Raw genomic sequence first — 23654 nt, forward strand, 5'->3', positions numbered from 1 at the left:
TCTCAATGCCTCCCAGCTAATTCTGCCGATTGCTTTTTTTGTGACAAGGCTCTGTGAGGACCACCGTAGATTTCTTCCGCTGGCTGCAAGCTGAGTTAATTGTCCAGCAGCTTTTTCCTCATGAAATCCCAACCGAGATTAAGCCCCATCTGCATTTGACAGGAGTTGTAAAGTTTGTATTTTCTCGACTTAATTACCAACCTGACCAGCACCCATTGGTTTTGGCTTCCTTTTCTCTTCAAGCTGCTGACAGGTAGAGTGCAAATGGTGAGGAAACTGCCTTTGAAGCAAGCACCCAGATAAATTAAACAAAAAGAACCTCCCATTTTCTGCAGCTTATCTTCATGACTATGTGGTGCGTTCTGGAATGTCCTCAATCAGACCTTTAGGTTAATTATCCCCAATTTAATAATTTGTTTGCAATCTGAAGTAGTAAATGCATCTAATAACCTTCCCTGTTCACTACTTGCTTGGAAGCTCCCCTGCTTTGATTCTGAGATGTGGAGATGCCGGCGTTGGACTGGGGTGAACACAGTAAGAAGTCTCACTTTAACCTGATGTTGTGAGACTTCTTACTTGATTCTGAGGTCCATATAAATAATTTATATTGCTAAAGAATACAACTGCCCTTTCTCCAGGTTCTCTGACTACAAAAAAAGTTCTTATGTTTGTAAGTCTTCCTTTATCTTTGATCTGAAAATTCCACACAGATACAAAGAACAAAGAGAACAAAGAACAGTACAGCACAGGAAACAGGCCCTTCGGCCCTCCAAGCCTGTGCCGCTCCTTGGTCCAACTAGACCAATCGTTTGTATCCCTCCATTCCCAGGCTGCTCAAAATCATATACAAAATCATTTATGTGGAGACCCTGCAACCCTAATTGTCCGTGGTGGTGAGCTGCCTTAGTGGAAAGCTGCAGTCCATGTGGTGTAGGAACTCCTATAGTGCTGTTCCAGGACCTTGACCCAGAGACTGCAAAGGGTTGGCAATATATTTCCAAATCAGGATCATGTGCGGCTTAGAGGGGAACTTGCAGGTGGTGGCGTTCCCATGCGTCAGCTGCCTTGTCCTTCTCGTAGTAGAGGTTGCAGGTTTGGAGGGTGCTGTCGTAGGAGCCTTGGTGAGTTGTGCATGTATCTTGTAGACGGTAAACACTGCGGCCACTGTGGGTCGGTGGTGGAGGGCGTGGGTGCTGGAGGTGATGAATGGGAGTCAAACAAGCGGGTTGGTGTGTCCTGGACGGTGTTGAGTTTCTTGAGTGTTGTTAATAACTAATTAGAGTTCATTAATTATTTAATTATCACATTAATTAATTATTATCACTAATTATTTAGTGACAGAACAAGTCCAGCCAGGCGGAGAAGTGGTGGAGGTGGACAGGCTATGAAAAAAGAATAGACAGTTAAAAACTGTTCCCACTGGTGGAAGGATTGAGAATCAGAGGACACAGGTTTAAGATGTTAAAGAAAGCAACTCTGACATAAGGAAACACCTTGTTCAGGTTCACCAGTTCAGGCCTCTGCTCAAGGAAGAAATGCAGAGCCCTCAGACCGCCCTAGGATGGACGGATTGGACGTCCATAGTTAAGAGGAAGTGGTTAGGGTCGGGAAAATGTTGATATGATATAGGGAATCAGAAGAATCACAGATGTAGGTGGTAAGAGACTGGACAAGGGGAAAGAGAATTGAGTCAAGATGGGAAGAAGTTAGTTGTGTGTGGCAGGAGCAGGCTGACATGATGGGTCTACCAGGGCAGTCCTGTTTGTGGATTTTGGGACGAAGGTAGAAGCGGACTGTGTGGGGTTGGGGGACTAAGACAGACTAAATAGTCTGGGTCTGTATTCCTCAGAGTTTAGAAGAGTGAGGGGTGACCTTATTCAAACATATCAGATCCTGAGGGGGCTTGACAGGATAGATGGTGAGATGTTTTCACCAGTGGGAGTGTCTCGAACAAGGGGACATAGCTACAAGATAAAGGGCCGATCATTTAAAACTGAGGTGTGTAGAAATTTCTTCTCGCAAAAGGTGGTGAATCTCTGGAATTATCTGCCCCATAGGGAGGGGGAGGCTGGATCATTATAAGTATTTAAAGTGGAGGTGGATAAATATTTGATAGATCGAGGAATAGAGGGCTATGGGAAAATGGCACAGAAAAGGAGCTGAGGTTGGCGTAGATCAGCCATGGTATTGAATGGCGGGGTAGGCTCGAAAGGCCAGGGGCCTACCCCTGCTTCCTTGTGTTGGAGGCTGTGGAGGGAAGATCACCAGAGGCAATGAGGTCAGTGACCAACTTGAAAACAATGGCTTGACGTTTGGTGGTGGGGTCACGGTCCAAGGGGAGGTAGGATGGAGTGCCCGAGAGCTGGCGCTCAGTCTCAGCGAGGTAGAGATCAGTACGTCAGTCAACAACTGCACCATCCTTGTCGGTGTGTTTGATCACAGAACTCAAGAAGCGGAGTGCAGCAAGTTCAGGAGGTAGGCTGGAGTGGGCAAGAAGGGCAGAGAAATAGAGACTGCCCATGTCGTGCCGCCAGTTCTCAGTGAAATGATCAAGGGGGGATCCAGATAGAGGCTGGTGAATGGATTCAATGCACTGGGGGAAAAGACTCCTGTCTGCTGTCTAAGGAAGAGAGCACGGGGACAGAGGCGACGGAAGAGGAATCCAGCTCGGAATTCACTGAGACAAGGAGGGCAGCATGGGGGCACAGTGGTTAGCACTGCTGCCTCACAGTGCTAGGGACCTGACTTCAATTCCTGACTTTGGTGACTGTCTGTGTGGAGTCTGCACCTTCTCCCCGTGTCAGCGTGAGTTTCCTCCGGGTGCCCCGGTTCCCTCCCAGTCCGAAAGACATGCCGGTTAGGTGCATTGGTCTTGCCCTCTGCACGGAGACTGCGGTTCTTATTTCACAGGTGGACAGGGCGGCACGGTAGCACAGTGGTTAGCACTGCTGCTTCACAGCTCCAGGGTCCCGGGTTCGATTCCCGGCTCGGGTCACTGTCTGTGTGGAGTTTGCACATTCTCCTCGTGTCTGCGTGGGTTTCCCCCGGGTGCTCCGGTTTCCTCCCACTGTCCAAAGATGTGCGGGTTCGGTTGATTGGCCATGCTAAAATTGCCCCTTAGTGTTCTGAGATGCGTAGGTTAGAGGGATTAGCGGGTAAATAATTAGGGATATGGGGGTAGGGCCTGGGTGGGATTGTGGTCGGTGCAGACTCGATGGGCCGAATGGCCTATTTCTGTACTGTAGGGTTTCTATGATTTCTAATGGTGAAGAAGACATTCGGCATGCTTGGTTTCATTGGTCAGAACATTGAATACAGGAATTGGGACGTCTTGCTGAAGTTGGACAAGACATTGGTAAGGCCGCACTTGGAATACTGTGTACAGTTCAGGTTGCGCTATTATAGAAAGGATATTATTAAACTAGAAAGAGTGCAGAAGAGATTTACTAGGATGCTACCGGGGACTTGATGGTTTGAGTTATAAGGAGAGGCTGGATAGACTGGGACTTTTTTCTCTGGAGCGTAGGAGGCTGAGGGGTGATCTTATAGAGGTCTATAAAATAATGAGGGGCTCAGACCAGATAGTCAACATCTTTTCCCAAAGGTAGGGGAGTCTAAAACTAGAGGGCACAGGTTTAAGGTGAGGGGAGAGATACAAAAGGGTCCAGAGGGGCAATTCTTTCACACAGAGGGTGGTGAGTGTCTGGAACAAGCTGCCAGAGGCAGTAGTAGAGGCGGGTACAATTTTGTCTTTTAAAAAGCATTTAGACAGTTACATGGGTAAGATGGATATAGAGGGATATGGGCCAAATGCGGGCAATTGGGACTAGCTTAGGGGTTAAAATAAAAGGGGCAGCATGGACAAGTTGGGCCGAAGGGCCTGTTTCCATGCTGGAAACCTCGATGATTTTTCAGGTTATATTTCGGGGTGTTTTCAATAATAAGACAGTGGGCGGGAAGGCGTGGACTGGCGCCTTTGGTCCAATAGCCGCACTGATTCCCCGCACGCCCTGAGCTCCCGGCCCCGGTGCTTCCCCTCACTCGGCTACCGGCCCAACCCCCTCCAAACCCGCCATTGTCCGCCTTCCTGCGCCTGCGCGTGCCCCCTCCCCTCGATTGCTTCTGGCGGGGGTCACGTGAGCTCGATGCCGGTTGATTGGCTGAGGCCGGCAAACGTCGACCCGTGATTGGCAGGTCCGGCGGTGGTGTGATTGGCCGAGAGCGGGGGGCAACAGCTGATTGGCTGATGTTGTGGGGGGAAGGCGTTGCGTTGATTGGTGGGCCCGCCCGGGGCGCGGCGACACTGGCTCATTCTGACATGCCGTTGGTTGGCTGAAGTCAGGGCGGCAGCGCTGATTGGATCTCTGCAAAGGGCCCGCGCCGATTGGCGGGTTGTGGAGAGGAGGGGGCGGTGGCCATTGAGCTGTGGAGCTGATTGGCCCAGTCCGTCAGGCAGCCCCGACTCTACTGATTGGCTAAGACTGAGGTCAGGGCAGTGGTGATTGGCGAAGCTGTGGTTACCACTGATTGGTTGCGGGCGAGAGGCGGCGGTGATGGGTGCGTGAAGAAGATGGCCGGCATTGATTGGCGCAGGGCGAGGAGGATGCTGATTGGCGGGGCCGGGGAGGCGGCGCTGATTGGCGGAGGGCGGGGCGGCGGCGGTTGGTCTCGCGGTGCCAGGCCCGGGCAGCGGTTAGTGCGTCTGGCGCCCAGTCTGAGAGGCGGCGGCGTGTGCGCGCTCACTGTTTCACTGTCAGCCCGTTAAACCAGCGGCTTCCCCCCACCCTCCCCCTCCTCACTAAACCCATCCTATTCACCCCCCCCTTCCCTTCCCTCCCTCCCCTTCCCCTCCCCCCCCCTTTCCCTCCCCACTTTCCCGCCCCTCTCCCCTCGCTCCGGGCCACCATTGTTCCCGCCCGGCCCTCTCCATTCCTTCCCCCCTATTTTCCTCACCCCTCCCCCTCTCCTCCTCCCCCCTTCCCCCTCCTCGGGGTTGGAGGCTGCTCCTGTTTCCCGCCTCCCACATCCTGACAGCCCCCTCGGGCCTGCCTTGGACTCGCGGAGCTGGTGAGTTTGCCCACATGGGGGTTATATCTTAGCAGGGAGGGAGGGAGGGGAAAAGGATCTGTTGCGTCTTCTGTATTTTCTTTAAAATAGTTTTGATCTGTTTGTCGTGCTAATTGGGGTCTCCCCCCCCCCCCCGTGCCCCTGGTGACTGGTGGGGTCTCCCCCCGTGCCCCTGGTGACTGGTGGGGTCTCCCCCCCGTGCCCCTGGTGACTGGTGGGGTCTCCCCCCCCGTGCCCCTGGTGACTGGTGGGGTCTCCCCCCGTGCCCCTGGTGTCTGGTGGGGTCTCCCCCGTGCCCCTGGTGACTGGTGGGGTCTCCTGCCGTGCCCCTGGTGACTGGTGGGGTCTCCCGCCGTGCCCCTGGTGACTGGTGGGGTCTCCCGCCGTGCCCCTGGTGACTGGTGGGGTCTCCCGCCGTGCCCCTGGTGACTGGTGGGGTCTCCCGCCGTGCCCCTGGTGACTGGTGGGGTCTCCCGCCGTGCCCCTGGTGACTGGTGGGGTCTCCCGCCGTGCCCCTGGTGACTGGTGGGGTCTCCCGCCGTGCCCCTGGTGACTGGTGGGGTCTCCCGCCGTGCCCCTGGTGACTGGTGGGTCACCCGCCGTGCCCCTGGTGACTGGTGGGGGGGTCTCCCGCCGTGCCCCTGGTGACTGGTGGGGGGGTCTCCCGCCGTGCCCCTGGTGGGGGGGGGGGTCTCCCGCCTGGTGACTGGTGGGGGGGTCTCCCGCCGGGCCCCTGGTGGGGGGTGGGGGGGGTTCCCTCCTGCCGTGCCCGGGGGGGGGATTCTCCCACCGTGCCCCTGGTGTCTGGTGGGAGGGTCTCCCGCCGTGCCCCTGGTGACTGGTGGGGGGGGTTCTCCCGCCGTGCCCCTGGTGGGGGGGGTTCTCCCGCCGTGCCCCTGGTGTCTGGTGGGAGGGTCTCCCGCCGTGCCCCTGGGGAGGGTGGGGGGGGCGTCTCCCAGCTTGCCCCTGGTGACTGGGGGGTTTCTCCTGCTGGGGGGGGGGGGGGGGGGGTGGGAACTCTGCCCCCCGTGTCTCTTGGGGGGGGGGGGGGTGGGAACTCTGCCCCCCGTGTCTCTTGGGGGGGTGGGGGGAACTCTGCCCCTGGTGACTCGGGGGAGGAACTCTGCACCCTGGTGACTGAGGGGGGTGGGGGGTTTTCGCGCCGTGCCCCTGGCGGGGGGGGGGGGGTCTTGTGCTGTGCCCCTGGTGACTGGGGGGAGGGGTGTGAACTCTGCCCCCGGGCCCTAGGGGGTGGGGTGTGCCTCTGGGGGGTGGGGTCTGCCCCCCTGGTAACTGGTGGGGTCTCCACCTGTAACTGGGGGAGTCTCTCTTTCCCACCCCCCTGGGTGGGGTCCCCCCTTGCCCCTGTGAGTTGGGGGGGGGAATCACTCCCCCCCCCCCCCCGGTGACCTGGGGTGTCTCCCCCCGTGACTGGGGTGGGAGGGGGAACGTTGGTTCTCCCCCACCATGCTCCTGTTGATGGGGGTAGGGGGTTCTCTCCCCTGTGCCCCTGGTGACTGGAGGGGTGGTCTGCCCCTTGTGATTGCGGGGGGTCTCCCCCTGTGCCCCTGGTGTCTTGGGTGGGGGGAGGGTCTCCCTCTTGGGGGGGGGGGGGGGTGTGGTTCCCTACGTTCCCCCAGTGTGTGGTGGGTTTCCCAAAGTGCTCCTGGGGATGTGGGGGCTCTCCCCATGTGGTTGAGGTTGTGATTGTTCTTGTTTTGGCATTGGCTCTGTGTGAAGCTGTATCTACTGAGCTGTGTTATTGTGCATGTTGCCATTTGTTCTTTGGGGATTTACTCGACCTATACAGTTACACCCCATTTTTGTGCTAATCCGCAGTATCCTCTGACCCATGGGTGTGTGACTGTCCTGTATCTTGTTAGCATGCATTCCAGGAGACGGGTACAGTATCTGTACTCGATTTATCGCTATGATGGGATCACACTGTTGGGGGCAGATGCCAGCAACCTAATAACATGAATTGTAAAAAGTATACTTCAACTGTGATTCCATGTGGAAATCACAAAATTCATTCAGTCTGCTTGTATTTTTTGGGGTTTATTTAAACTAATCTTGCAACAGACTATATTTATGCAGTTATTAAATGTTTACTGAAAATTACAGTCAACATAACTCTTTTGTTATGTTTGTGTTCCCGGTTGATGTTTAGTTGTGCCAACTAATGTGGTGGTCCAATATTATTATGCCCTAAATTGCTGGAAAAGTTCTGGCAGGACTGTTGTCAGCTTGAAGTAGTTTACATTTCCTGTTTCTAAAGTCCTGAATACATCTTGCATCCAAACACCACGTGGAATATATTGTTTTCTTTTAAAGGCTTTCTGTGGTAATCTTTTATTTGTTATTTCTGTTTACAGTTTGGATCGTCAATGATTCAATGCTTGACCATTTGATTAGGCAGACATGACACAGGAGCAATCATCATCATAGAAAGAGATCCATTAGCAGAACACATGTTTGAAAACGCAATTAGTTTTACACTCTCTTCCTGTTGACCTTTCTTGAAGATTGTGTTGATGTCATCAGGGCCTGTGCTACCTATGGTTAGTTGTTGGCTGTGGGAGCTTATGCAAGCTGTTTTAATTGTTAATTCAGCTCCTTTCTGTTATATAATTCAACACTTTTTTAATGAAGTTTTACAGCCTCCTGTGATTAAAATATTTATCAAACAGTGGAGTTTTCAATAAAATCATCGTATCTCCACAGTGCAGAAGGAGACCATTCAGCCTGCCGAGTCTGCACTGACTCTCTGAAAGAGCATCCGACCCAGGCCTTTCCCTCCGTCCTATCCCTGTGCATTTACCATGGTTAATCCACCTCACCTACACACCTTTAGACACTAGGTCAATTTAGTATGGCCTAACCGGCACATCTTTGGACTGTGGGAGGAAACTGAGCACCCAGAGGAAACCCACACAGACACGGGGAGAACGTGCAAATGCCACACAGTAATCTGAGACCAGAATCAAACCCAGGTCCCTGGCACTGTGCTGCCTTAATAGTTTTCCTTTTTGAAATAAATGTTTTCCTGATGAAGGAAAATCAGTTCTCAGTGTGCCCTTGTATTGAGAACAAGTATATGGTCTTGTGTCTTTAACTGAGGAGTCCTGTATATCATAGCAGCACCACTGATTGCAGGTGCAGGAGGGCACCACACTTATTGGCATGTCCTCTGAGCATCGGGTGACTGAATTGGCTTCCAAGAGAATATGAAGTAATGTCCCTATTGTAGTCAGTACAAACACACAATGCTCTTCATGACAGTAATTTCAAGAGAACAGCTTAATAGCAAGGAAAACTGACATGGTGAACCTCTAATGCATTAAAATAACTTGATTGTTTTACAGAGGGGTATGCTTCTACAGCCACTAGCAGTCTGCTAGGGACTTGTTTAATTAGCGATCCTTTGCGTGATCCTGTGCAGCGTTGGATTGTTAAATCATCAGCTTATTGCAACCGGACTTGCTGATTTCTTTGCCCGATGTTTTCATGTCCAGGATTGTTTTTTTTCCTCTCCACTATCAGGAGATGTTGAGGTCAGTTCTAATGTCATGACCATCTTGACTGCATTTAGCTAAATCAGTAGAGATTGGAATCAGGAGAAGTGCTGAACTTAGTACATTTCATAGTCTGTGCATTAGGTAATATGTTTACCCACTGAACTATCTGAGAAATCTCTGAAAAACCTTCCATGTAATCTGTATGCCCTTGGCTAGTATAGTTTAACTAGTTACAAAAATGTCAAGGTTCAATGACAAACTAAAGCTGTTGGTCTTTGCACTGCTGAGTATTGTAGGGTGGCGTTTTAGTATCATAGTCTGCTACATGTTACTATAACAACAACTTGCATTTAAATGGGCCTTTACAAAGTGTCCCAAAGTCCTTCACAGGAGCATTATTAAAGAAAGTTTGACATTCAGCTGCATAATGACTTCCTGAGACAATTTGAGAGAGCTTTCAGTCACAAGTTAGGAGCAAGAGTGGGCCATTAGACCCTCAAGCTTGCTCTGACATTTGGGAAGGTCATGGCTGATCTGATTATGGTCTCAACTCCACTTTCCTATCTACCCCATGTCCCCTTTGACTAAAATCTTGCCTAACTCAGCCTTAAAAATATTCCATGACCCTCCCTTCCCAGTTCTCCCAGTGATAGTGAAAGAATGGTGAAGTCAGGGTGGTGAGTGGCTCGGAGGGGAACCTCCAGGTGGTGGTGGTCCCATGTGTGACTTTGTCCTGGGTGGTAGTGGTTGCGGTTTGGAAAGTGCTTTATTAAAGAGCCTTGGTGAGTCCCTGCAGTGCAGTCAATCACATTGCCGTGAATCCAGATTCACATGGGCCAGAACAGGCATGGATAGGTATTAAAGTACATTACGTTAATGAATGTGGTGGGTTTTTATGACAATCGATGATAGTTTCATGGTCAACGTAGAGTAGTTTTATATTCCAGATTTATTAATTGAATTTAAATTCCACTAGCTACTCTGGATTTCTAGTCCAGTGACAATACCACTGCCACCACCACTCTAGAAAATTCTCCTGGAACACACTTCAAAAATATGATTCTCAATCAATATTGCTTCCCCCATCTCCTCTCTTTCCTGAACACTTTGTATCCATATATATGTACTCAGTCCTGTCCTTTTTGAGCTAGGTTTCAGTTATTCCCACGTGGTTGTGTGTGCCTGAAGCATTCAAACCTCATTTCCCACACTAGTTCCATCACACCATGCTGCACAGTAAACCTAATTTAGGTATAATTGCGTTCCATCTTGCTCTGAGCCAACAACATATCTTACTATTTATCTGACTCTCCCAATTCTTGGTTTTCTACTTCTCCTGATTCCCATCTTCTACCAAGTCAGTTTAAACATCAGCGTCTGGATATTATAGGTGAACTTAAAATTTCCGTATCGAGATTTGCTCTCAAAAATGAGTGAGTTGAAAAATTCATTCAGCATTTCACTACCGATCTCAGGCTTCTACTCCCAATAGCATTAGCAAATCGCCCTGCGAGGATACTGGTCCTGGCTCTGTTTGGGTATGACCTTTCTGGTTTGGAGAAATATTGTCATTCCTTGAACTGGTTCCAGAAGTCACAGGATCTAAAATCCTTCCTCCTGTATCATCTTTCTGTCCATGCATATGTCTGCTCTTTCCCACTTCTGTAAGCCTCAGTGCATGATGCTGAAGATTACTACCTCGGAGGTTCTGCTTGCTGATTCCTTTCCCAGCTACCCAAGATACCTACAGGACCTCAGCCAGCTGCTGGTACAAGGGAAACATATCCAGGATTCACGTCTTTGGCTGCAGAATGCCTGGCTGTTCTCTTAACTTTCCTGCTGCCTCGGAAAAGCATCCAGCATAATCAAGGCCCCCATACATCCCGGACATTCTCTCTTCCACCTACGTCCGTCGGGAGAAAGATACGAAAGTCTGAGATCACGCACCAAGTGACTCAAGAACAGCTTCCCTGCTGTCGTCAAGAATGGACTGACCGTCTATTAAGCTGATCTTTCTCTACACCCTAGCTATGACTGTAAACACTACATTCTGCACTCTCGCCTTTCCTTCTCTATGGAAGGTATTCTTTGTCTGTATAGCGCACAAGAAACAATACTTTTCACTGTATATAAACCCCCCCAGCCCCCCCTCCATCTGCAAAACTGGAGAAATTGAGATTTGAAGATTTAGAACATAGAACAGTACAGAACAGGCCCTTCGGCCCACGATGTTGTGCCGAGCTTTATCTGAAAAAGTTGGAAGAAGTTGCAGAGAGAGATTTGTGGGGATTTGAAAACAAGGATGTGACTTTTTAATTCAAGGCGTTGCCCAAGTGATAGTCAATGTTGGCCAGAAAACCCTGGGAGTGATGGGTGCACATGGCTCAGTTGGGATATGGATAGCAGATTTTAGGAGAAGTTACTGTTACAGGGTGGAATGTAGGTTTGGCAATCTGGAGGTCACAAAATCACTAGGTTACCAATCTGTTGTGTAGTAATGGGGGGTGAGCTAAGCAGATGTTGGACATACTGTTGGATAGGAAGAATAAGTCAGTGGTCACTTTCCTGTTTCTGACTGCTGGGTAACGTTTGTGATGGAATTTTAAAAAATATATATATATATACTCCCCAATTGAAAACATTGTCCCTTTCTCCTTGCCCCCATCAGGGTGGATTGGATGTAAGGGAAGCCAGTAAACCTTAACTTGGTTAGAACAAAGTTTCCATTGTTCTTTTTTTTTTAAGAGAACCCTCCACGCTTTTAGGGGTGCCAGACCACCCCAAATCTTGCCCCTCCATGTGATTCCCAGGAACAAAGAAGTTGAAATGTTGGTTTCTAGCCCAGAAACAGGCCATTTGAGGCCTATGGTGGTGTTCAGGCTCCACGTGACCCTCCACCATTTAGTTAATCTAACTCTATCAACCTATCCTTCTATTTTCTTTCTACCTCGTGTACTTATTTAGCATCACCTCAAACACATCTGTTAGTCCTAATGTTGAGGAATAAAATAAAGGCAGGAAGAATTAACTGACTTTAGAAAATGATCTTGTGCGTCTGTCATGATTTTCTTTCACACAACAGCTCTTGGGACTCAGGACTTTTGAATTCTGGATTGAGACTGACTGCCAAAACTCCATTTTATGCTGCTAGCAAGGAAACACGCGCCATTTACCGGTCCAGGCAGCGGGCGATCGAGGGGGCCGTCCGTCCTGACTGTCTTCCCCTCTACCGTGGCTACGTTCGCGGCCGGGTGTCCCTGGAGAGGGAGCATGCGGTGTCCATGGGCGCGGTTGACGCCTTCCGTGACCGCTGGGCACTGCAGGGGTTGGGATGCGTTATTGACCCTGACAATCACATTTTAATTTGATGTTTTTAAGTTTCCTTTGTACTTTGATTTCTGTTCAGGCTGTTCCCCCTCCTTTTGGGGAGCTGCCCCTTTTTACTTTGTCCTGACTTAATCTGAGTTTGTTTATTTGGTTTGACCTAAAAAGAGGGCAAGGAAACACAATTACTTTGTACTGTGTTTGAACTTGTGATTAAAAGGCCACTGTGACAACTAGTTCCCTCTATTACCAGAAAGAGTGGGGTATCTCAGAATAAGATAAAGCCATGAGCACCTGGCACCATGGTGCACGCCCTACACAGGATAACAAAAACAGCTACTCAATAGATGGGGTCCTTTGTGGGGTAAAATACAACCAATTGGGACCTAACTCAACATGTCAAGATCTTCCAAGATCCATCGAATGGACTGTACAGCGGCCTCAGGCAAGGCATGGGGAAGTGGGGTCTGCTTCCTAATCAACACCTCGTGGGTGCCTCGATGTAGCAACACTGGCAACTTTCTGCTCCCCAGACCTAGAATACCTGACGCTAAAATGCCGCCCCTACTACCTCCTACAGGAGTTCACGTCCATTATCCTGATGGCAGTTTACATCCCACCCCATGCGGATGTGAAGATCGCGCTGGACAAAATATACACCACTGCGAATAGCCTTGAGACGAAACATCCCGAAGCCTTGTTCGTTGTGGCCGGGGACTCAATCAGGCCAAGCTTGAGTGTATTACCAAGTTACCACGAACAGGTCTCCTGTTCCACCAGAGGCCTGGCACGGTAGCACTGCTGCTTCACAGCTCCAGGGACCTGGGTTCGAATCCCGGCTCGGGTCACTGTCTGTGTGGAGTTTGCACATTCTCCCTGTGTCTGCGTGGGTTTCCTCCCACAGTCCAAAGATGTGCAGGTTAGGTTGATTGGCCATTCTAAATTGCCCCTTAGTGTCCCGGGATGCATAGGTTAGAGGGGTTGGTGGGTAAAATATGTAGGGATATGTGGATAGGGCCTGGGTGGGATTGTGGTCGGTGCAGACTCGATTAGCCAAATGGCCTCTTTCTGCACTGTAGGATTCTATGAGGCCCAAACATCCCTCGACCACTACTACACAAATATCAAACATGCCTACCGCTCTATCGCCTGTCCACACTTTGGCAAATCAGACCACAAGGCTGTGCTCCTGCTCCTGGCTTGCAAGCAAAAACTGAAACAGGAGAATCCATCAAAGAAAGTCATGCAATGTTGGCCTGAGGAATCTGATGATCTCCTATAGGTCTGCTTGGAGTCAGTGGATTGGTCAGTATTTAAAAACTCTGCGACCAGCCTGAACGAATACGCCACCACGGTAACTGACTTCATTAGTAAGTGTATAGAAGACAGTGCGCCAAAGAAGCAAATCCCAGCCGGAAACCAAGGATGAACAGGGATATCCACTGCTTGCTGAAGTCCAGGTCTGAGGTGTTCCAAGTCAGGTGATCCATCAAAGATGCCAAAAGACAGTACTGGACCAAGCTAGAGTCCCAGGCTAGCCACACTGACCCCCGCCGACTATGGCAAGGTCTGCAAGGCATAACAGGCTACAAGATGAAGGCATGTAAAATCGCCAGCTCCAATGCACCCCTCCCCAATGAGCTCAATGCATTGTATGCCCATTTTGAGCAAGAGGTCAGCGAGAGCATGCCCTCCGCCCTGGAAGCCTTGGATGGGGTCACCATTGCAGATATCGGAGCAGTCTTCTCTAAAGTCAACCCACGGAAAGCGATTGGCCCAGATGGGGTACCTGGACGAGCATTCAGATCCTGCGTGGATCAGCTGGTAGGGGTATTCACAGACATCTTCAACCCCTCTGTACAACAATCTGAGGTCCTTATCTGCTTCAAGAAGACGACCATCATCCCGGTACCTAAGAAAAACCAAGCAGCGTGCCTTAATGACTATCGGCCAGTGGCTCTGACATCCATCATTATGAAGTTCTTCGAAAGGCTAGTCATGGCACGAATCAATTCCAGCCTCCCGGACTACCTGGATAACAAGGACACCTATGTCAGACTCCTATTTATAGACTATAGCTCAGCCTTCAACACTATTATTCCCACAAAACTCTATCTCCAAACTCCGTGGCCTGGGCCTCGGCACCTCCCTGCGCAACTGGATCCTGAACTTCCTAACTCTCAGACCACAATCAGTAAGGATAGGCAACAACTTCCACGATCATACTCAACACTGGTGTCCCACAAGGCTGTGTTCTCAGCCCCCTACTATATTCCTTATACACCTATAACTGTGACCAAATTCCCCTCCAATTCAATTTTCAAGTTTGCTGACGACACCACCGTAGTGGGTCGGATCTCAAACAATGATGAGAAAGTGTACAGGAATGAGAGAGAATCTGGTGAACTGGTGCAGCAACAATAATCTCTCCCTCAATGTCAACAAAACGAAAGAGATTGTCATCGACTTCAGGAAGCGTAAAGGAGAACATGCCCCTGTCTATGTCAATGGGGACAAAGTAGAAAGGGTCGAGAGCTTCAGGTTTTTAGGTATCCAGATCACCAACCTGTTCTGGTCCCCCATGCCGACACTATATTTAAGAAAGCCCACCAACGCCTCTACTTTCTCGAAAGACTAAGGAAATTTGCCATGTCACTTATGACTCCAGCTTTACAGATGCACCATAGAAAGCATTCTTTCTGGTTGTTTCACAGCTTGGTATGGGGCTCCTGCTCTGCCCAAGACCGCAAGGAACTACAAAAAACCGTGAATGTAGCCCAATCCATCACGCAAACCAGCCTCCCATCCATTGACTGTCTACACTTCCCACTGCCTCGGCAAAGCAGCAGCATAATTAAGGACCCCATGCATCCCGGATATTCTCTCTTCCACCACCTTCTGTTGGGAAAAAGATACAAAAGTCTGAGGTCACGTACCAACCGACTCCCTATATACGTTCCTTTGGAGGAGGGCAATCTTCAACAAAGAGAGACTCTAACAAAGCAGAACTGAAGCACTTGGGTTGGTCTTCCCTGTTTACCCAAGAAAGGCTAGATATCTAAGGATTAGCTGACCATGCCCAGGCGTGCACCAGTACATATTTACCCACTTCAACAAAGCCAGAGATGCCAACAATGGAAGAAAATGAAACCTGGTCTTTTCCAGGATATATAATTTGTCTATACTTTCTTAGACGAGCAAGGATTCCTTAATCCCAAAATAACAAGTACAAAAGAAAAACATGGCACCAATAGTTCTAATGGGGGCTTTCCTCGCCCATAGTGAAGACTTGTAAGGCCATACATGTTACTTCTATACCAAACCACCTACCTTCCACTCGTCTAAAAATAAAATGAAGGGTACCAACAAATATACTCCCTCTGTAAATGCAAGGATTGCAGCACATTAAATTAATAACCACACAATCCTCTTTCATATCGCCAACTCAGCATGCTCTCCAATAGAAAGAGGGAGACCTACAAACAATCCCCAAACAAAGAGAGACATCTATTGCAAACACTGAAACCTAAGAATTAGAATTTGTTTAAGTTTATTAGTGTCACAAGTAGGCTTACATTAACACTGCAATGAAGTTACTGGGAAAACCCCCTAGTCGCCACACTCCGGTGCCTGTTCGGATACACAGAGGGAGAATTTAGCACAGCCAATGCACCTAAACCGGAGCACCCAAAGGAAATCCACACAGACACGGGGAGAATGTGTAGACTCCGCACAGATAGTGGGAATCAAACCCAGGTCCCTGTCACTGTGAGGCAGCAGTGCTAACCACTGTGAGGCAGCAGTGCTAACCACTGTGAGGCAGCAGTGCTAACCACTGTGAGGCAGCAGTGCTAACCACTGTGAGGCAGCAGTGCTAACCACTGTGAGGCAGCAGTGCTAACCACTGTGAGGCAGCAGTGCTAACCACTGTGAGGCAGCAGTGCTAACCACTGTGAGGCAGCAGTGCTAACCACTGTGAGGCAGCAGTGCTAACCACTGTGAGGCAGCAGTGCTAACCACTGTGAGGCAGCAGTGCTAACCACTGTGAGGCAGCAGTGCTAACCACTGTGAGGCAGCAGTGCTAACCACTGTGCCACCTTTTACACAGGGCCAGAAGCAGGGTGGGGAGACCCCCTTACCCACTCCACTTCCCCGGTACTGCACATCAAAACCAAGATTGAATGAAAAAGGTTATGCATATTAAACTAGGGCCTACTTTGTTCCACCATTGAAGAATGCAGGTGGAAGGATACCATCAGAGAAAAAAAGGACAATCCTGATTTTTGCAGTATGAGGTGAGTGTGGCGACTAGGGGATTCTCACAATAACTTCATTGCAGTTAATATAAGCCTACTTGTGACAAACTTCAACTGAAAACGCCAAAGCCATGAAAGGACCTTTTGAGCAGCAACATTCAGGATCCATCTAGAGTTTCACCGAAGCCTTTGTACCTCTGCCATGTCGTCGCCTGAAAGCCCTGGTAAAGAGAAACCTAGACCCTAGGCGGGTGGCAGAGACCAGTCATGTCTGGCTGCCTGCCTGACTGACCCCAGGCTTCAAAGACCAGAGACGAGACCATTGAGCACCACTTCATCTCAATGGCAGCCATCACCTTGATGCCTACGGGAGTGCCAAAGGTGTCGGCCTGTTCACCAGTGAAACCACCACTGTGAACTGGATCCCACGCAGCCATCTCTGACCACCTCAAACAAGGATTTTCTTGATTTAACTTGGCTGCCCATTACCAAGTTTAGCCAGGATCTTCCAGGAACACAGCACAGATTATGCTCATCAGGATCAAATAGTTATGGGTTGTGCATCAGCGTTTTAAAAAAAAAATTGAAAGATGAGTTGTACCAGAGCTTTCTAAAATGCGGTCGATGCCATGCTTGCAGCATGTGACACCCCTCTCAGTTAGCTTTTGACATTACTGGACTTGTAATAAATTTGTCCAGAAAGCCCATCCCAGTGTATCTCCTATTTCAAGTTTCCCAATTTAGTTGTTGTGTACTTGCCTCCTTGTAGAAATGTCAGCACTGTATGCTATTTTGAGGATTAAAAAATTTAAAACACAAACTCTGTATTCAGATATTTTAGGTGGGCTGGTTTTAATTTGAGATTGCAAGCAGCCTTTGTTCTTTTAGAGTTTGTCTTTTAGTCATGAGATTCACAACTGAAGTGTTTCTTCCTTGCTTTAAGTATTTTTCCCCTCTATGTTGGAATTACTAACCTGGGATGATGGAATGTCCTAATTGATGTCGTGTGGAAATGAGACCGACTTCACGTCATTCGTCCCTCTGCATTTTAATACACAATAGTCAATGTCTATCACCAAACACTATGCAATCAACGCTGATTCATTAAAAAAAAAGTCAAATGGATCATGGTGATAAACACAACCAGGAGCTCCTGTTCTCCTGCAGGATCATTTTGGAGTCGTCATCTCACATTAGCAATCACTTAAGAAAAAGTAAAAAGAAAAGAGTTTGGTCATCTCATTGTTTAACATCTGGCTGATGCGAAGAGTCAATTGAACTCTTTAAGTCTGCACTGGTAGTTGTGGTGAGACTGCACCTATTATCCCCGTGGATTTGGGTTAACAGATCAAATAAATGTTAACACTCAGCCCCTGTTTGCTATTCAGTGGTGCCTATTGGATTAGCCATCAGTTGAAGAGAAGAGTGGAAATGACTGTAATAAATGTTTTTTTTCTCTACCGGTGGCCAAATAATCTGACACTTGTCAACATTCATAAAGGCTGCATTCACGAGGTACCAGTGGGCAGCTTGTGAAGCTATACAGCTATTAGATTGGTAATAATGCAGTATTGCACTCAGTAATTCGGTGCAACACACAAGCATTTGTTCAGCAGGAGCTTTCGGTGTGAAAATACCAGTCTTTGTTCAGTAGCAACAATTGTTTCTTCTAGTGGAAGCCAAACATGCTGGAACTTTTATGCATGGCTAACTTAACCCAGTGTATACATGTTTCACCCAATTCTTGAGTTAGGAGGAAGGGACTACTGCATCTCTAGCCTATAGTATTGTAAAACATGGTTTTCAAAGAATTTCTGTATCACTTTTTTGTATTAATATATTGCTTTTAAATTGTAATCTTTATCTTCAGTTTTTGAACTGAAACGCCAAGGTGGGAAAATATTGCATTTTTTTATTAATTCATGGTATGTAGGTGTCATTGACGAAGCCAGCATTTATTGCCCATCTTAAATTTCCCTTGAGATGGTCATGGAAAGGAGCCTTCTTGAACTGCAATAGCCTGAGAGGAGTTTTCCAGGATTTTGACACAGCGATACTGAAGGAATAGCAAAATAGTTCCAAATCAGGATGGTTTGTGACTGGCAGTCAGGGGTGGTAGTGTTCCCTTGTTGCTGCTTCCCTCCTATGTTAGTTGTGGATTTGCAAGCTGCAGGTGAAGAAATGTTAAAGCATGAAATTCAGACAAACTTAAAGGACTGGCGTTTAGTCACAGTTTAAACTGTTTTTAGAAGTATATTAATTTCAGGAGGAATGCCCAAGGATTGGCAAGTGGTAACACTTCAGGACAGGAAGTGAACCATAGAATCCCTATAGTGCAGAAGGAGGCCATTCAGCCCATCAAATCTGCACTGATTCTCTGAAAAAGCGCCTCATCCAGCCCTGATGCTGTTCACTTAGGGCCGGTGAAGTCTCTTTTTCAATAGTAATGCGTAGGGAAATATACCATTTCTGTGATAGTTTGGTGCAGGTTCTTGCATTTATATACCATATATCATTATTTGATGTCTCAAAGTATGTTACAGCTACTGAAGTACTTTTGAAGTGCAGTTACTGTTGTATTTTCAACAACAATTTCCCACAACAGTAATGTGATAGTGATTAGATAATTTGTTTTTTTGTGATAATTGAGGGATAATAATTGGCCAGGGCACTGGGGATAACTCCCCTGCTCTTTGAAATAGTGTCACAGGATCTTTTACATCCACGTGAGAGCGCACAGGGCCTCAGTTTAATGTCATATCTGAAAGACAGTACCTGCACAGTGCAAAAAAACAGTCAAGATGAAGGTGTAAAATGAAGCATGCTATCCAGTTTCAGAAGGATATATTGCATATTTTAGGGAAGATGGATCAGTAAATGTAGATCTGAGACCAAGGAATGAAGAGAAAGAGTTGATGCAAGAGGAGAGTGATAGGAGGTGGGAGAACATTTTGAGCGCAAAAGTCATGTAACATACGGGTGAATGAGTATTTGAATAATAGACTCTCAATTCCTTCACAAACCAGCATCTGCAAAACGGTCAAGCAGTTTTTAAAAAAAATAATTGCGTTTACGGAGTGCCTTTCTCATCCATAAGCTGTCCGAAAGCACTTTACAGGGAATGAAGTACTTTTGAAGTATAGTCATGGCATTAATATAGGAAATGCAGCAGACAGTTTGCACACTTCAAGATGCCACAAATAGCAAATGGTAACGACTAGCTCTGTTTTCTTTAGTAATGTTGAAATATTGGTGCAGCACTGGGGACAACTCCCCCATTCTGTGCATGTGCCATGGGATCCTCCTGCGTGTGCATGCAGGGTGTTGTTTGTCATGTTTAAAATATGGCACCTTTGACAGTGAAGGTCCCTGCTGCACTGGAGTGTCTGCTTAGAATTTGTGCTCAAGTTTCTACAGTGGGACTTGCTATTTGCCTGAATTAGAAAGTTGAATAAACTGTCCCTGGGCTGAAGCTGATGCAGCTATACTTGTGTAATGTGTTGCAACTTGAAATTTAAAAGAAATCATTCATGGGATGTGAGTGTCACTGGCTCGGCCAGCATTTATTGCCCATCCCTAACTTTCCTTGAGAAACTGGTGGTGAGTTCCTGCCATGAAATGCTGCACCATTGTGGTGTAGGTACATCCACACTGCAGTCAGGGAAGGAGTTCCAGGATTTTGACCTAGCGAACAGTAATATATTTCAAGTCAGGATGGTATGTTGCTTGGAGAGCAAATTCCATGTGGAGGTGCTCCCATGTGTCTGCTGCCGCTGTCCTCCTAGTTGGTAGCAGTTGTGTGTTGGATGGTGATGTTGAAGGAGTCTTAGTGAGTTCCTGCAGTGCATCTTCCAGATGGTACATACTGCTGATACTGTGCAATACTGGTGGAGGAAGTGAAAGTTTGTGGATGAGATGCTGATCAGATGGGAAGCTTTGTTCTAGATGGTTTTGGGCTTCTTGTGTTGGAGCTGCACTCATCCAGGCAAGTGGAGAGTATTCCATCACACTCCTGACTTGTGCCTTGCAGATGGTGGATAGGCTCTGTTGAGTTAATAAGACCATAAGACATAGGAGCAGAATTAGGCCACTCGGCCCATCAAGTCTGCTCCTCCATTCAATCATGGCTGATATTTTCCTCATCCCCGTTCTCCTGCCTTTTTCCCCATAACCCATGATCCCCTTATTAATCAAGAACCTATCTATCTCTGTCTTATAGACACTCAATGACCTGGCCTCCACAACCTTCTGCGGCAAAGAGTTCCACAGGTTCACCACTCTCTGGCTGAAGAAATTCCATCTCATCTCTGTTTTAAAGGATTGTCCCTTTAGTCTGAGGTTGTGCCCTTTGGTTCTAGTTTTTCCTACTGGAAACATGCTCTCCACGTCTACTCTACCCAGGCCTCGCAGTATCCTGTAAGTTTCAATAAGATTCCCCCCTCATCCTTCTAAACTCAAGTACAGACCCAGAGTCCTCAACCGTTCCTCATACGACAAGCTCTTCATTCCAGGGATCATTCTTGTGAATGTCCTCCGGACCCTTTCCAAGGCCAGCACATCCTTCCTTAGATACGGGGCCCAAAACTGCCTCAATACTCCAAGTGGAGTTTGACTAGAGCCTTATACGGCCTCAGAAGTACATCCCTGCTCTTGTAGCCACAGTATTTATGTCTGGTCCCGTTCAGTTTCTGGTCAATGGAAAACCCCAGACTGTTGATGCTGGAGCATTCAGTGATGGTAATGCCATTGGAGGTCAAAGGGTGATGGTTAAATTCTCAATTGTTGGAGATGATCATTGTCTGACATTTTTGTGACACAAATGTTACTTGCCACTTGTCAGCCCAAACCTCAATATTGTCCAGGTGTTGCTGCATTTGGACATTTAGAGCAAAGAACAAAGAAAATTACAGCACAGGAACAGGCCCTTTGGCCCTCCAAGCCTGCACTGACCATGCTGCCCAACTTAACTAAAACCCTCTACCCTTTCGGGGATCATATCCCTCTATTCCCATCCTATTCATGTATTTGTCCAGACGCCCCTTAAAAGTCACTATCGTATCCGCTTCTACTACTTCCCCCGGCAACGAGTTCCAGGCACCCACTCTGTTAAAAAAAAAATCTGCCTTGTTTAGTTTGACATATTTGAGTCACCTAAAGGCAGAGTAAAACCATTGTGTTGTGCAGCAAGTAACCAGGCATATTTTGATGGGAAAGCTAGCTAAGCACATGAGGGAGCATGGGATTGAAGGATTTGTTGATTTTATGCTCAAATGGAACTTGAACCACCAACCTTCTGATTCAGAGTGGTGAGCACTACCAGTTGAGCCACAGTTGTGCAAATTTGTGGTGGCTGAAGTCAAGCTTATGCCTAAAAAGAGGGCATGGTGGAAGCAATGTATGGCAACCAAATGTGCAGTTAAGAATGGGCTAACTGTCTGATCTGGAGGGGAGTGACCCTGGACACTGGCAGAAAGATTGCCAAGTAGACCTGCAGTTACCGAGACTGGTTCTTTGGCTTGGCGCCCTCTTTTTGTTGGGGAGCACTCAGTGGGTTGTGTCTTGGGGGTCATGTTTGGTTTTTTTGCTTGTTGTAATCCTTGCATTCTCACAGGTTTACATTTTTTTGCAGTACGCTTTGCCTTCATTATAGAAAATGAGTCGTGCCACAGCAGGATGGTGGGTGGATGGATAGATGTAGAGGTGGTTCATATGGCCTTAAGTCCTCATTTTGGGTGAGGACAGTCCCCCAACAGAATTTTGGTGTCTTTTTTTTGTTGTTCTGGGCCTAAGAAATCCTGTGCTTATCCTATTGTGGTGCAGACAGATGGAATATCCTGGAGTGGACTGGACACTTCCTCGCCGGTGGTGCTTCTGGTTGCTGGGAGTGTGGGGCAGGTGTGTGGTGGTGTATGTCTGAGCACAGTTGATAAGTCTTTGAGTTCTGAGTTTCTGTTTTGTTGCTCTGTGAAAGGATGTACACCATAATGCCATTTTTAAAAAAAATCCTGTTGTGCTGATTCCCCACACTTTTTTTTCTGTTGTCCTTTCAATATCTGTACAGGAGGAAGCATTGACAGTAATGGCAGGGATTGTGATGTCTTGAACCTTTGAATTGTTTGTATTGATCTTTGCTGATCTTCTCCATGTATGTATGTGAAATGATCGTTCTGTACTGTGCTGACTCCTCGGAATTTGTTGTCCATCATGCTGAATATAAAGTTGAAAATTCTCAAGTTTAAATTACTAAAAAGCAAAAGTTTCCAAAATATATATCCACTCAGTTATTGAATATAATTTAGATTGGGTGATATCTGTGATTAGTAATCCATTTGAAAAGGAATCGTTCAACCAAAAAATTGAGAACCACTGATCTAGTGTGATTGCAGTGAGAAAGGCAGACAAGTCATATGTTTCCACAACCATTCACTGGTTAAACTCCCAACTATAGTTGTGTGTGTAGTTCGATTGTTGTGCTATGGGAATGGTGCTTCCTTGATTGTTGTATCCAAAGTGTATAGTATGCTGAGTATAAGAAGAGTAAATACAGGTTAAGTTGCAGAACATGGGCCTTTTCTCTTTGGGAAAAAATAGGATTTGTAGATGCTTTAAAAGAAGTTCTCAAAACACAATGGGCTAACATAGCTGATTCATTGAGTTCGTCATGTTGATACACTAATTGAGAGACCTTTTTAATGTAATACTAGCCCATGATTCTAACAGTGAATAGGGAACTGGGATGATGATTTCACGCACAAATATAATAAACTGGGCAAGCAATTCATAAAAATTCATTATCAAGAAAGATTTGTACTTTCTGTAATGTCCTGAAGTGGTTGACATTCAACGCCTGCTGTGATTAAAATAGTGATCATTCTGGGCATAGTAAAATTGCTGAAATATAAAAGATGACACAACAAGCGGTGTCTTCCTGTGTTCATAGTGTGTTTTTCTGATGTTGGGAAGAATACTGGGCAGAACTCCCTGGTTATATTTTCAAATACTGCAGGGGCATTGTTATTTACTTGAGTTACTGGAGAGAATACAGAATCTCTTGCTTCTCATCTGAAAGGTGCAAGTACAACCCTCCTACTGGCTAAACCTGATTCCCTGTGAGCCTGTAAACTTCTTACTCACCTGATTGAGTCAGCTGGTAGCATAATTGTCTATGTCCAGACTATAATAATATCAAGGCTTTAATTGTATTCTCCGTTCCCTTGTTAAAACTTAGTGACTCAAGATCACTATTTGCAGTGGAAATTAGAATTCCTGATAGGTTATTTTGCGGAATATTGGAAAGGCCAAATGACAAAATGCATTCTCATTAAATGTAAAATATGTTCTCTGCAAATGTAGGTTTTTTTTTCTGCAGTTTTCTTGCTGACTTGTGCTGAAGTAGAGAGTTAGTTGCATTGGAGATAGTAATCATCCAGCATCTTGCCCACTTTGTCCAACTTGAATTTGTATTATGAGTGAACACACACAATTTGGA

General features: G+C 47.3%; 1 protein-coding gene across 50 annotated transcripts in view; it reads left to right on the forward strand.

The window, feature by feature from the left end:
- Positions 1 to 4629: 4629 nt before the first annotated feature.
- The window catches only part of LOC144503924 (poly(rC)-binding protein 3), a 153280-nt gene continuing 134255 nt past the window's right edge, over positions 4630 to 23654 (forward strand). For 20 of the 50 annotated variants that reach the window (XM_078229007.1, XM_078229020.1, XM_078229047.1 and 17 more), the window contains exon 1: positions 4630 to 5067. The gene's annotated coding sequence lies outside the window, so the exon portion shown is untranslated. The remainder of the gene's footprint in view (positions 5068 to 23654) is intronic. The other 30 variants (XM_078229024.1, XM_078229009.1, XM_078229021.1 and 27 more) reach the window with 13 other exon arrangements.

This window comes from Mustelus asterias, chromosome 14 (assembly GCF_964213995.1).
Source record: "Mustelus asterias chromosome 14, sMusAst1.hap1.1, whole genome shotgun sequence".
Lineage (NCBI taxonomy): Eukaryota > Metazoa > Chordata > Chondrichthyes > Carcharhiniformes > Triakidae > Mustelus > Mustelus asterias.